The sequence below is a fragment of the Triticum aestivum genome, chromosome 1B (genome assembly GCF_018294505.1).
Source record: "Triticum aestivum cultivar Chinese Spring chromosome 1B, IWGSC CS RefSeq v2.1, whole genome shotgun sequence".
NCBI classification, from domain to species: Eukaryota; Viridiplantae; Streptophyta; class Magnoliopsida; order Poales; family Poaceae; genus Triticum; species Triticum aestivum.
In genome coordinates, this window is record NC_057795.1 from 512,833,370 (window position 1) to 512,847,359 (window position 13,990).

Consider the following 13,990-nt stretch of genomic DNA (forward strand, 5'->3'; position numbering starts at 1 on the left):
ATAATTCAAAGAGACTTGCAAATATAACTCAATCATACATAAAAGAATTCAGAGAAGAATCAAATATTGTTCATAGATAAGCTGGATCATAAACCCACAATTCATCGGTCTCAACAAACACACCGCAAAAAGAAGATTACATCGAATAGATCTCCACAAGAGAGGGGGAGAACATTGTATTGAGATCCAAAAAGAGAGAAGAAGCCATCTAGCTACTAGCTATGGACCCGAAGGTCTAAAGTAAACTACTCACACTTCATCGGAGAGGCTATGGTGTTGATGTACACGCCCTCCGTGGTAGATGCCCTCTCCGGGGGAGCTCCGAAACAAGCCCCAAGATGGGATCTCGTGGATACAGAAAGTTGCAGCGGTGGAATTAGGTTTTTGGCTCCGTATTTGATCTGACGGGGGTACGTAGGTATATATAGGAGGAAGTAGTACGTCAGTGGAGCAACAGGGGTCCCACGAGGTAGGGAAGCGTGCCCAGGTGGCGCCCTCCACCCTCGTGACCTCCACGGCTGTACCTTGGAGCAGGGTCAAGTCTCTGGATCACGTTCGGTGAGAAAATCACGTTCCCGAAGGTTTTATTCCGTTTGGACTTCGTTTGATATTATGTTTCTTCGAAATACTGAAATAGGCAAAAAACAACAATTCTGGGCTGGGCCTCCGGTTAATAAGTTAGTCCCAAAAATAATATGAAAGTGGAAAATAAAGCCCAATATAGTCCAAAACAGTAGATAAAGTAGCATGGAGCAATCAAAAATTATAGATACGTTGGAGACGTATCAAGCATCCCCAAGCTTAATTCCTGCTCGTCTTTGAGTAGGTAAATGATAAAAAAGAATTTTTGATGCGGAGTGATACTTTGGCATAATTTAAATGTAAATCTTCTTAATTGTGACATGAATATTCAGATCCGAAAGATTCAAGATAAAAGTTCATAATGACATAAAAGTAATAATACTTCAAGCATACAAATTAAAGCAATCATGTCTTCTCAAAATAGCATGGTTAAAGAAAGTTATCCCTACAAAATCATATAGTCTGGCTATGCTCTATCTTCATCACACAAAGTATTTAATTATGCACAACCCCAATGACGAGCCAATCAATTGTTTCATACTTTAGAAATCTCAAACTTTTTCAACTTTCACGCAATACATGAGCGTGAGCCATGGACATAGCACTATAGGTGGAATAGAATGGTGGTTGTGGAGAAGACAAAAAAGAAGAAGATAGTCTCACATCAACTAGGCGTATCAATGGGCTATGGAGATGCCCATCAATAGATATCAATATGAGTGAGTAGGGATTGCACATGCAACAGATGCACTAGAGCTATAAGTATATGAAAGCTCAACACAAGAAACTAAGTGGGTGTGCATCCAACTTGCTTGCTCACGAAGACCTAGGGCACTTTTGAGGAAGCCCATCATTGGAATATACAAGCCAAGTTCTATAATGAAAAATTCCCACTAGTATATGAAAGTGAAAACATATGAGACTCTCTATCATGAAGATCATGGTGCTACTTTGAAGCACAAGTGTGGAAAAAGGATAGTAGCATTGTTCCTTCTCTCTTTTTCTCCCATTTTTTTATTTGCCCTTTCTTTTTTTATGGCCACTCCTTTTTTTATTTGGGCTTCTTTGGCCTCTTTTATTTTTCATAAAGTCCAGATTCTCATCCCGACTTATGGGGGAATCATAGTCTCCATCATCCTTTCCTCACTGGGACAATGCTCTAATAATGATGAACATCACACTTTTATTTTCCTTACAACTCAACAATTACAACTCGATACTTAGAACAAAAGATGACTCTATATGAATGCCTCCGGCGGTGTACCGGGATATGCAATGAATCAAGAGTGACATGTATGAAAGAATTATGAACGGTGGCTTTGCCACAAATACAATGTCAACTACATGTTCATGCGAAAAGCAATATGACAAAAGTAATGCATGTCATATGAACGGAACGGTGGAGGGTTGCATGGCAATATATCTCGGAATGGCTATGGAAATGCCATGATAGGTAGGTATGGTGGCTGTTTTGAGGAAGGTATATGGTGGGTGTATGATACCGGCGAAAAGTGTGCGGTATTAGAGAGGCTATCAATGGTGGAAGGGTGAGAGTGCGTATAATCCATGGACTCAACATTAATCAAAAGAACTCATGCACTTGTTGCAAAAATTTAGAAGTCATCAAAAACCAAAGCACTAAACGCATACTCCTAGGGGGATAGATTGGTAGGAAAAGACCATCGCTCGTCCCCGATTGCCACTCATAAGGAACACAATCAATAAATAAAATTGTGCTCCGACTTCATCACAAAGCGGTTCACCATATGTGCATGCTACGGGAATCAAAAACTTCAACACAAGCATTATTTAAATTCATAATCACCCCAACTAGCATAGATTTGATATTATCACCTCCATATCTCAAAACAATTATCAAGCATCAAACTTATCTTAGTATTCAACGCACTCAAAAGAAAGTTTCACAAATCTTGAATACCAAGTATGTTAACATTAAGCAAATTACCATGCTATTAACAACTATCAAAATAAACTAAGTGAAGGATGAGAGATCAATAGTTTCTTTAAAACAAATCCACCACAGTGCTCTAAAAGATCTAAGTGATGTACTAGAGCAAAAATTATTACGCTCAAAAGATATAAGTGAAGCACTATGAGCAAAACTATCAAGCTCAAAAGATATAAGTGAAGCACATAGAGTATTCTAGCAAATTCCAAATCATGATGGCTCTCTAAAAAGGTGTGTACAACAAGGATGATTGTGGAAAACTAACAAGCAAAGACGCAAATAATACAATACACTCCAAGAAAAACACATGACATGTAGTGAATAAAGATATAGCTCCAAGTAAATTACCGATGGAAGTAGACGAAAGAGGGGATGCCTTCCAGGGCATCCCCAAGCTTTGACTGTTTGGTGTCCCTGGATTATCTTGGGGGTGCCATGGGCATCCCCAAGCTTAGGCTCTTGCCACTCTTTGTTCCATAGTCCATCAAAAGAATTCACCCAAAACTTGAAGACTACACAACACAAAACTCAATTGAAATCTCGTGAGCTCCGTTAACGAAAGAAAACAAAAGACTACTTTAAGGTACTGTAATGAACTCATTATTTATTTATATTGGTGTTAAACCTATTGTATTCCAACTTCCTTATGGTTTATAAACTAATTTATTAGCCATAGATGCATTGAAATAAGCAAACAACACAAGAAAAACAGAATCTGTCCAAAACAGAACAGTCTGTAGCAATCTGTAACTAACGCAAACTTCTGGAAATCTAAAAAATCTACCAAAATAGGATGTACTGGACAATTTTTTATTGATCAGCAGCAAAAAGAATCAATGCAAAAGCACGTTTCTGTGATTTATTGAATTTTTTCTCGTGAGCACAAAGTTCCTGTTTTCAGCAGAATCAAATCAACTATCATCATAGCTTATCCTATAGGTTCTACTTGGCACAAACACTAATTTAAACATAAAACCACAACTAAACAGAAAGTAGATGGCTTATTTATTCCTAAACAGAAGCAAAAACAAAAAACACAAAATAAAATTGGGTTTCCTCCCAACAAGCGCTATCGTTTAACGCCCCTAGCTAGGCATAAAAGCGAAGATAGATCTAACGAGTGCCATCTTTGGCACCTGATGTGTAAGTAGCAAGAGAGGATCTCCTTTATAAATCATTCATCTTTCTATTCAGATTAAGAACATTGCCATTAATAGATGAGGTGAGATTAAGCACGTTATGAAAATTTGCATCCAAGCTAGACTTCATCTCTTTGATAATTTCATTTTGATAAAAGCACAAGAGAGTAGTTGATTCAACTTTATCATTTAAAGGGTACCGGAATATGGTTTTCATTTTTTCATAGGTATCTATAGCATCCCTTTCAAGAAAACCTTCTTCAAAAATAGAATCTAGAACTTGTTTGAAAGAGGCGGGCAAGCCAACATAGAAACTTCTTAAGTAAACATCGATTTGATATTGTGGCACACAACTAGCCCGAATCCTTAATAACCTATCCCAAGCATCTTTTAAAGATTCATCAAGTAAATAGCAAAAGATTCCGGAGTCATCATCATCAAAATCATCTAAAGTATTATTGGTGATCCCGGCGGGTCTCTCCGTAGCATCATTGTTTATGAGCTTTGAAAGGATAGAGGGGTTATCCAAGGCACTAGAACTCGGGAGAAATCCCTTAGTTATTTTTGATTCAGCCATGGTAGCAAGTAATACAACACACAAGAAACGAAAAGGCAAACGAGAAAAAGGCAAAAGAGAAAGAGAGGAGGAGATTGGGAAAGAGATGGCGAATAAAACGGCAAGGGTGAAGTGGGGGAGAGGAAAACGAGAGGCAAATAATGTAATGCGAGAGATAGGGATTGTGATGGTACTTGGTACGTATGGTTGACTTTTGCGCAAACTCCCCGGCAACGGCGCCAGCAATTCTTCTTGCTACCTCGTGAGCAATGCGTTGGATTTCCCCGAAGAGGAGAGGATAATGCAGTAAAGTAGCGTAAGTATTTCCCTCAGTTTTTGAGATCCAAGGTATCAATCCAGTAGGAGAACACGCACGAGTCCCTCGTACCTACACAAAACGATAGCTACTCGCAACCAACGCGATTAGGGGTTGTCAATCTCTTCACGTTCACTTACGAGGGTGAGTTCTGATAGAGATGATAAATAATATTTTTGGTATTTTTGATATAGAGATACGAAGTAATAAGTAAAAGGCAAAGTAAAAACAAAGCAAGTAATAAAGTAATGGAGATTGATATGATGAGAATAGACCCGGGGCCATAGGTTTCACTAGTGGCTTCTCTCAAGAGCATAAGTATTCTACGGTGGGTGAACAAATTACCGTTGAGCAATTGATAGAAAAGTGAATAATTATGAGATTATCTAGGTATGATCATGTATATAGGCATCACATCCAAAACAAGTAGATCAAAATGATTCTGCATCTACTACTATTACTCCATTCATCGACCGCTATCCAGCATGCATCTAGAGTATTAAGTTAAAAACAGAGTAATGCCTTAAGCAAGATGACATGATGTAGAGGGATAAATTCATGCAATATGATAAAAACCCCATCTTGTTATCCTTGGTGGCAAAAATACAATACGTGCCTTGCAACCCTTTCTGTCACTGGGTAAGGACACCGCAAGATTGAACCCAAAGCTAAACACTTCTCCCATTGCAAGAACTACCAATCTAGTTGGCTAAACCAAACGGATAATTCGAAGAGACTTGCAAATATAACTCAATCATACCTAATAGATTCAGAGAATAATCAAATATTGTTCATAGATAAGCTGGATCATAAACCCACAATTCATCGGTCTCAACAAACACACCGCAAAAAGAAGATTACATCGAATAGATCTCCACAAGAGAGGGGGAGAACATTGTATTGAGATCCAAAAAGAGAGAAGAAGCCATCTAGCTACTAGCTATGGACCCGAAGGTCTAAAGTAAACTACTCACACTTCATCGGAGAGGCTATGGTGTTGATGTACAAGCCCTCCGTGGTAGATGCCCTCTCCCGGGGAGCTCTGGAACAGGCCCCAAGATGGGATCTCGTGGATACAGAAAGTTGCGGCGGTGGAATTAGGTTTTTGGCTCCGTATTTGATCTGATGGGGGTACGTAGGTATATATAGGAGGAAGGAGTACGTCAGTGGAGCAACAGGGGGCCCACGAGGTAGGGGGCGCGCCCAGGGGGGGCGCCCTCCACCCTCGTGACCTCCACGGCTGTTCCTTGGAGCAGGGTCCAAGTCTCCTGGATCACGTTCGGTGAGAAAATCACGTTCCCGAAGGTTTTATTACGTTTGGACTCCGTTTGATATTCTGTTTCTTCAAAATACTGAAATAGGCAAAAAAACAGAAATTCTGGGCGGGGCCTCCGGTTCATAGGTTAGTCCCAAAATAAAGATGAAAGTGGAAAATAAAGCCCAATATAGTCCAAAACAGTAGATAAAGTAGCATGGAGCAATAAAAAATTATAGATACATTGGAGACGTATCACCATGCCACGCCTTGTCACAACGCGTTGCGGCTTGCAGGAATGAGCAGAGCCGATGTCTAATTTTTGCCACGCACTACGGGTATACGAAAGGTCACTCGGGAGCTGAAAAGTTTTTGCGGTAGTGGATAATGAATACGAATGGCGCACTTCTTCGCGTGCTGCCTGTTCACTTCGTCTACCTCCGTTGCTTCACCTCCCTTCGCAACCTGTTCGCGTCCCTCTCCTGTGCCTATATAAGAGATATCGCTCCTCTCTAGAGAGACACATCAGAAGGTCCTCTTCCTCTCGCCACATAGTTCCTGAGCACTGCGCTGCTACTCAATCTTTCCCATCCTGGCTTGCGGCGTGCATCGCAGGTCAGGGCAGTAGTCCTTCGAAACCGCACCTTTTGAGTCCTGTACGGGAGAAGGATAATAAGGTTTTTGGGGAGCACTCTGCGCGACTACTGACTCTTCGCCACAGACGCCCCAGACTTCGACGACTACTTCCTAGACGATGACTACTTCCCTGACATCAACAACCTCCTCGACGACATGGAGGACACCGACCCCAAGTCCAGTGCTTCTGCTCCTACTGCTGTCACGTACGTGTTTATCCCCTTTCTATTAGAGGTTCTTCTACAGTTCCTTGTTCTAGTATTTGCCCTAGATATGTTAGACTCTATTTCACATATGCAACCTGCTATACTGTCTGCTCTAGATATGTTTAGTTACGGTTCATATATGAACATGTTGTTTACCTTCTCTTTGTCAAATCGCATGGCTTATTTTATCACTGCTATACTAGACATGCTTTATCTACTATTTCTGTTAATAAAATCATTCGGTAAATTGCTCATATTTCCAACAATCCAAAAACCTTATTATAGGCAATTTACCCCGAGTGGTTTTGCTGCTTCCATGAGACCTCCTATGTTTGAGGGTATCCACTATAAGAGGTGGCGCGTGAGAGCAGTCTTATGGTTTCAGACCATGAGCTGCTATGACACCACTCTTGGCAAACCTGAAGGAGAGCAAGATGCCCAACAGGCACAAGCTTTTCAGAAAATGGATACCTTGTTTAAGGCTGCTCTCTTGAGTGTTCTTGGTGAGAACATAGTTGATGCTTATGCATCAATTGATAATGGAAAAGATATGTGGGATGCACTCGAGGTCAAGTTTGGGGTCTCGGATGCTGGCACTGAGCTGTACATCATGGAGCAATTCTATGACTACAGGATGACTGAAGAGCGCTCCGTGGTTGAGCAAGCTCATGAGATACAGTCATTTGCTAGAGAACTTGAGCACTTCAATTGTATCCTACAGGACAAGTTTATTGCTGGAGGTATCATCACTAAGCTTCCTCCCACGTGGAGGAACTTTGCTACCTCACTGAAGCATAAGAGGCAGGAGTTTTCCGTTCCGGATCTCATTGGTACTCTTGATGTGGAAGAAAAGGCGAGAGCAAAGGACAACCGTGCTCGAGGTATTGAGGGAGGTTCTAGTGCCAATCTGGTATAGAAGAAGAACTTTCAGCCCCACAAGTTCAAGAACAAGGGCAAGTTTGATGGTAAAGCAAAGTTTGATGGGAAGAACAAGGCTGTGCAGCACACGAACTTCAAGAAGAAGAATGACAAGAAGAAAGGTGTTTGTCATGTGTGTGGAGATCATGATCATTGGGCTCCTAGTTGCCCGAATCGCTATGACAAGCGTCATCCTGGGAAAGGCGGCAAGACCGCTAATGTTGTCATTGGAGACACTGACATGAAGGATGCTGGTATGGTATATTTCCACTATTCTTTCAGTATGTCATTCTCCTGATTAGTTAATTGATACTGGTTCTAATGTGCATTTATGCGGTGATATTTCCATGTTTTCGTCTTATCAGACCGCAGGGACTTCAACTGTGCTGATGGGCAATGGTTCAAGTGCTTCTGTTCGTGGTGTTGGCACGGTCGATCTGAAGTTTACTTCGGGGAAGATCGTGCGGCTGAAGAACGTGCATTATGTCCCCTCCGTCAATAAAAATCTTGTTAGCGGATCTCTTCTGTGTAGAGATGGCTACAAGCTTGTCTTTGAGTCGAATAAATTTGTAATTTCCAAGTATGGAACCTTCGTTGGTAAAGGCTATGAGTCAGGAGGCTTGTTTTGTTTATCCTTATGAGACGTTTGCAATAAAGTTGTTAATCATATTTGCAACAATAGTGAATCAAATGTGTGGCATTCACGTCTTTTGTCATGTTAACTTTGGTTGCATGTCGCGACTAGCGAAGTTGAACTTAATCCCTAGTTTCACCACTGTCAAGGGATCCAAGTGTCAAGTGTGTGTGCAAGCTAAGCAACCACGTAAGTCTCATGTGACTGCAGAAACGAGAAATCTTGCACCACTAGAACTCATACATTCAGATCTATGTGAAATGAATGGTGTTTTGACAAAAGGTGGAAAGAAATATTTCATGACGTTAATTGATGACTCCACTAGATACTGTCATGTGTATCTTCTGAAATCTAAGGATGAGGCTTTGAACTATTTCAAGATCTATAAAGCTGAAGCAGAAAACCAACTTGATCGAAAGATCAAGAGGCTTAGGTCCGATCATGGTGGAGAGTATTTCTCAAATGAATTTGATTCCTTTTGTGCGGAACATGGTATAATCCATGAGAGGACGCCTCCCTATTCACCTCAGTCAAATGGGTGGCCGAAAGGAAGAACCGTACTCTAACTGATTTGGTTAACGCCATGTTAGACACATCGGGTCTCTCCAAGGCATGGTGGGGGGAGGCGATATTGACAGCATGTCATGTCCTAAACCGAGTTCCCACAAAGAACAAAGAGATAACTCCATTCGAGGAATGGGAGAAGAAAAGGTTAAAGCTCTCTTATCTATGAACCTGGGGTTGTTTGGCGAAAGTCAATGTGCCAATTCCAAAGAAGCGGAAGCTGGGACCAAAAACTGTGGATTGTGTTTTCCTGGGATATGCTTTCCATAGCATTGGTTATAGATTCTTGGTTGTAAAATCTGAGGTACCTGACATGCATGTCGGTACGATCATGGAGTCAAATGATGCGACTTTCTTTGAAGATATCTTTCCCATGAAGGATATGGCAACCTCATCCAATCAGGAGATGCCTAGTTCATCGAATCAGGAACTAGTTACAATTACTGAACCTGCCATTTCGATGGAACACTTTGAAAAACCTGTGGAGGAGAACAATGAAGTTCCTACTAGGAGCAAGAGACAGAGGATTGCAAAGTCCTTTGGTGATGATTTTCTTGTGTATCTCATAGATGACACTCCCAGTTCTATTTCAGAGGCCTATGCATCTGAGGATGCTGACTACTGGAAGGAAGCGGTCCATAGTGAGATGGATTCCATCTTGGCAAATGAAACTTGGGAGATAACTGATCGTCCTTATGGGTGCAAACCTATAGGATGCAAATGGGTATTCAAGAAGAATCTTAGGCCTGATGGTACTATTGAAAAGTACAAGGCTCGGCTCGTGGCTAAGGGTTATACCCAAAAGGAAGGTGCAAATTTCTTTGATACTTACTTACCTGTGGCTCGAATGACCACCATTCGAGTTCTACTTTCACTAGCTGCCTCACATGGTCTTCTCGTTCATCAAATGGACGTTAAGACTGCTTTCCTAAATGGAGAGTTGGACGAGGAAATCTATATGGAACAACTAGATGGGTTTGTAATAGATGGTCAGGAAGGGAAAGTGTGCAAGTTGCTGAAGTCTTTGTATGGACTTAAGCAAGCAACCAAACAGTGGCATGAGAAGTTCGAAAGAACTTTGATAGCTGTAGGCTTTGTTGTGAACGAAGCTGACAAATGTGTGTACTATCACCATGGTGGGGGCGAGGGAGTTATGCTTTTCTTGTATGTTGTCGACATACTGATTTTTGGAACAAATCTGAATGTTATTAAGGAGGTCAAGGATTTCATATCTCGCTGTTTTGAGATGAAGGATTTAGGAGTGGCTGATGTCATTCTGAACATCAAGTTGTTGATAGACGATGATGGTGGGATTACATTGCTTCAATCTCACTATGTGGAAAAGATCTTGAGTCGCTTTAGTTACAGTGACTGCAAGCCCTCTCCAACACCATATGATGCTAGTATGTTGCTTCGAAAGAATCGAAGAATTTCTAGAGACCAATTGAAATATTCTCAGATTATTGGCTCGCTTATGTACTTAGCCAGTGCTACAAGACCTGACATCTCTTTTGCTGTTAGCAAACTGAGCCGGTTTGTCTCAAAACCAGGAGATGTGCATTGGAAAGCTCTAGAGAGAGTTTTGCGTTATTTGAAAGGCACTGCGAATTATGGAATTCACTACACTGGGCACCCAAAGGTGCTTGAAGGGTATAGTGACTCAAACTGGATCTCAGATGCTGATAAGATAAAGGCCACGAGCGGATATGTATTCACTCATGGAGGTGGCACTGTTTCTTGGAAGTCTTGCAAGCAGACCATCTTAACGAGGTCAACAATGGAAGCAGAACTCACAGCACTAGATACAGCTACGGTCGAAGCAGATTGGCTTCGCCGGCTCTTGAATGACTTGCCGGTTGTTGAGAAACCTGTACCGGGTATCCTTATGAACTGCGACAATCAAACTGTGATCACGAAAGTGAACAGCTCAAAGGATAACATGAAGTCATCAAGACACGTTCAGAGAAGGTTAAAGTCTGTCAGAAAATGAGAAACTCCGGAGTTATTGCATTGGATTATATCCAAACGTCTAAAAATCTGGCAGATCCTTTTACTAAGGGTCTATCACGTAATGTGATAGATAATGCATCGAGGGAGATGGGTATGAGACCCACAATATGAGTTGTTCACAGTGGTAACCTATTCTTTGTGATCGGAGATCCCGTGAATTAGATGTGGAAGACAAGTTGTTGGTCAACTAAGGGGAGAGTACCTTTACTATTAAAAATACCACTCCATGAAGATGCAATACTCTCCTAAATCTGCATGGCAGGTTGATGTATATCTTAATGTGTTCTAAGAGGCTCATTGAAGCAGAGATGTTGTCCTGCAGAACATCTTTTGAAGAACGCACCAATATGAGTCTGATTGTTAAACGTCGCAATCTATGAGAGTTGGGTTCTCTCTAGTAAACTCATGAAAGGTCTCAGAGTATGACGCATAAGCTCCACCTGCGGGGAAGACCCACGGTAGCCACGTATCGGTCAAGGCTTTATGTGAAGCTAGATTCGCAGAAAACTTGCAGTTCAAGGCCCAGTCCACTGTCCAAGTTGCTTATTAGTGTAGCATAGAGTTCTAGGTGGAAGTTCAACTTAACAGTCTCCATTGTAGTACCAGTATATAAAACAGTGTTTTGGAACCAAAGGCAAATTATGTGTGCCTCTCGGATCTGGTGGGGGATTGCTGGAATTTAGTCTATTTTGGGACAGCCCAATAACTATTTCAGAAATTCCTAAATAAATCCTAGAGGCCCGCTTAGCCCATTTGTGCAAGGCAAGGGATACTACTAAAGTTTAGTCCCACAATGCTAGTTGAGTGGGAGTTGGACCTCCTTATAAGGTAGGTTCTTTCCCCACTTGTATGAGCATGAGAACAAGAGGGACATCCACACGCGCTCCTCCTTCGCCGCCTGCCTCGCCACGCCACGCCTCGTCACGACGCAACGTGGGTTGCGGGTATGAGCCGAGCCGATGTCTAATTTTTTCCACACACTACGGGTATACGAAAGGTCACTCGGGAGCTGAAAAGTTTTTGCGGTAGTGGATAATGAATACGAACGGCGCACCTCTTCGCGTGCTGCCCGTTCACTTCGTCTCCCTCCGTTGCTTCACCTCCCGTCGCAACTTGTTCGTGTCCCTCTCCTGTGCCTATATAAGAGAGATAGCTCCTCTCCAGAGAGACACATCAGAAGGTCCGCTTCCTCTCGCCACACAGTTCCTGAGCACTCCCCTGTTGCTCAATCTTTCCCATCCCGGCTTGCGGCGTGCACCACAGGTCGGGACAGTAGGCCTCCGAAACCGCACCTTTTGAGTCATGTATGGGAGAAGGATAATAAGGTTTTTGGGGAGCGCTCTGCGCGACTACTAACTTCTTCGTCATGGACGCCCCAGACTCCGACGACTACTTCCCAGACGACGACTACTTCCTCGACATCGACAACTTCCTCGATGACATGGAGGACACCGACCCCAAGTCCAGTGCCTCTACTCCTGCTGCTGTCACGTACGTGTTTCTCCCCTTTCTATTAGAGGTTCTGCTACAGTTCCTTGTTGTAGTATTTCCCTAGATATGTTAGACTCTATTTCATATATGCAACCTGCTATACTGTCTGCTCTAGATATGTTTAGTTACGGTTCATATACGAACATGTTGTTTACCTTCTCTTTGTCAAATCACGTGGCTTATTTTATCACTGCTATACTAGCCATGCTTTATCTACTATTTCTGTTAACAAAATCATTTGGTAAATTGCTCATATTTCCAACATTGTCATCTTTGGTATTTGGAGAGAAAAGCGAAATTTCCTTTCTATAGCATTCAATTTTTTATTTTGGGAAAGCACATTGCCATTAATGGATGAAGAAAGGTTAAGCACATTACGAAAATTTGCATCTACGCTAGCCTTCATTTCTTTGATAATTTTGTTTTGATAAAAGCATAAGAGAGTGGTGGATTCAACCTTATCATTCATGGGGTGCCTGTCGGTGTCAAAATCGGCAGATCTCGGGTAGGGGGTCCCGAACTGTGTGTCTTAGGATCGATGGTAACATGAACACGGAATTTTACCCAGCTTCGGGCTCTCTTGATGAGATAATACCCTACATGCTGCTTGATTGACTTTGATGAGTATAGGGGTTACAAGAGTTGATCTACCTCGAGATCATATGTTCTGGTCTAAACCCTAGAGGTATGATGAGTAATGTCATAATAATCTATCGACTAGCCTAGCCTCAGTTTATATAATGTACCATAGGCCTAGGGTAACAAGAGTCCGAGCCGAATACGCCGGTGGGGGAGGAGTCCTTTTCTTAATCACCAAGTCTTGTGGAATCTTCCGTGTATGCGGCAACTGTCCGAACTGGCCCATGAGTATACGGCTATGGGGGTCCTCGGCCCAATCTAACTGATCGAGAGACGATGTGGTGAGTACCCCCTAGTCCATGACACTGTCAGTAGCCCCCTGAACCGGTCTTCAAGTTGGGGACTGTCGGTCTCAAAACCGGCGGATCTCGGGTATGGGGTTCCGAACTGTGCGTCTAGGCGGATGGTAACAGGAGACAAGGGACACGATGTTTTTACCCAGGTTCGGGCCCTCTCGATGGAGGTAAAACCCTACTCCTGCTTGATTAATATTGATGATATGGGTAGTACAAGAGTAGATCTACCACGAGATCAGAGAGGCTAAACCCTAGAAGCCAGCCTATGGTATGATTCTTGTTCGTCCTATGGACTAAAACCCTCCGGTATATATAGACACCGGAGAGGGCTAGGGTTACACAGAGTCGGTTACAATGGGAGGAGATCTACATATCCGTATCGCCAAGCTTGCCTTCCACGCCAAGGAAAGGCCCATCCGAACATGGGACGAAGTTTTCATTCTTGTATCTTCATAGTCCAGGAGTCCGGCCAAAGTATATAGTCCGGCTATTCGGACACCCCCTAATCCGGGACTCCCTCAGTAGCCCCCGAACCAGGCTTCAATGAAGATGAGTCCGGCGCGCAAATTTGTCTTCGGCATTGCAAGGCGGGTTCGTCTCCAAATCCCATATACCTGCTGAATAGTGTCCGGCTTTTGGTGAACGTTGCACTCCTTGGCTTCTATGCCCAATAATGGCCATCTTCCACGTGTCAAACGAATGCGAAAAGACAGGGTGTTTTTTCATTTACCCCCCTAGCCGCGCAAATGGGCCGTCTATAAAAGAGACGGTGATTTAGA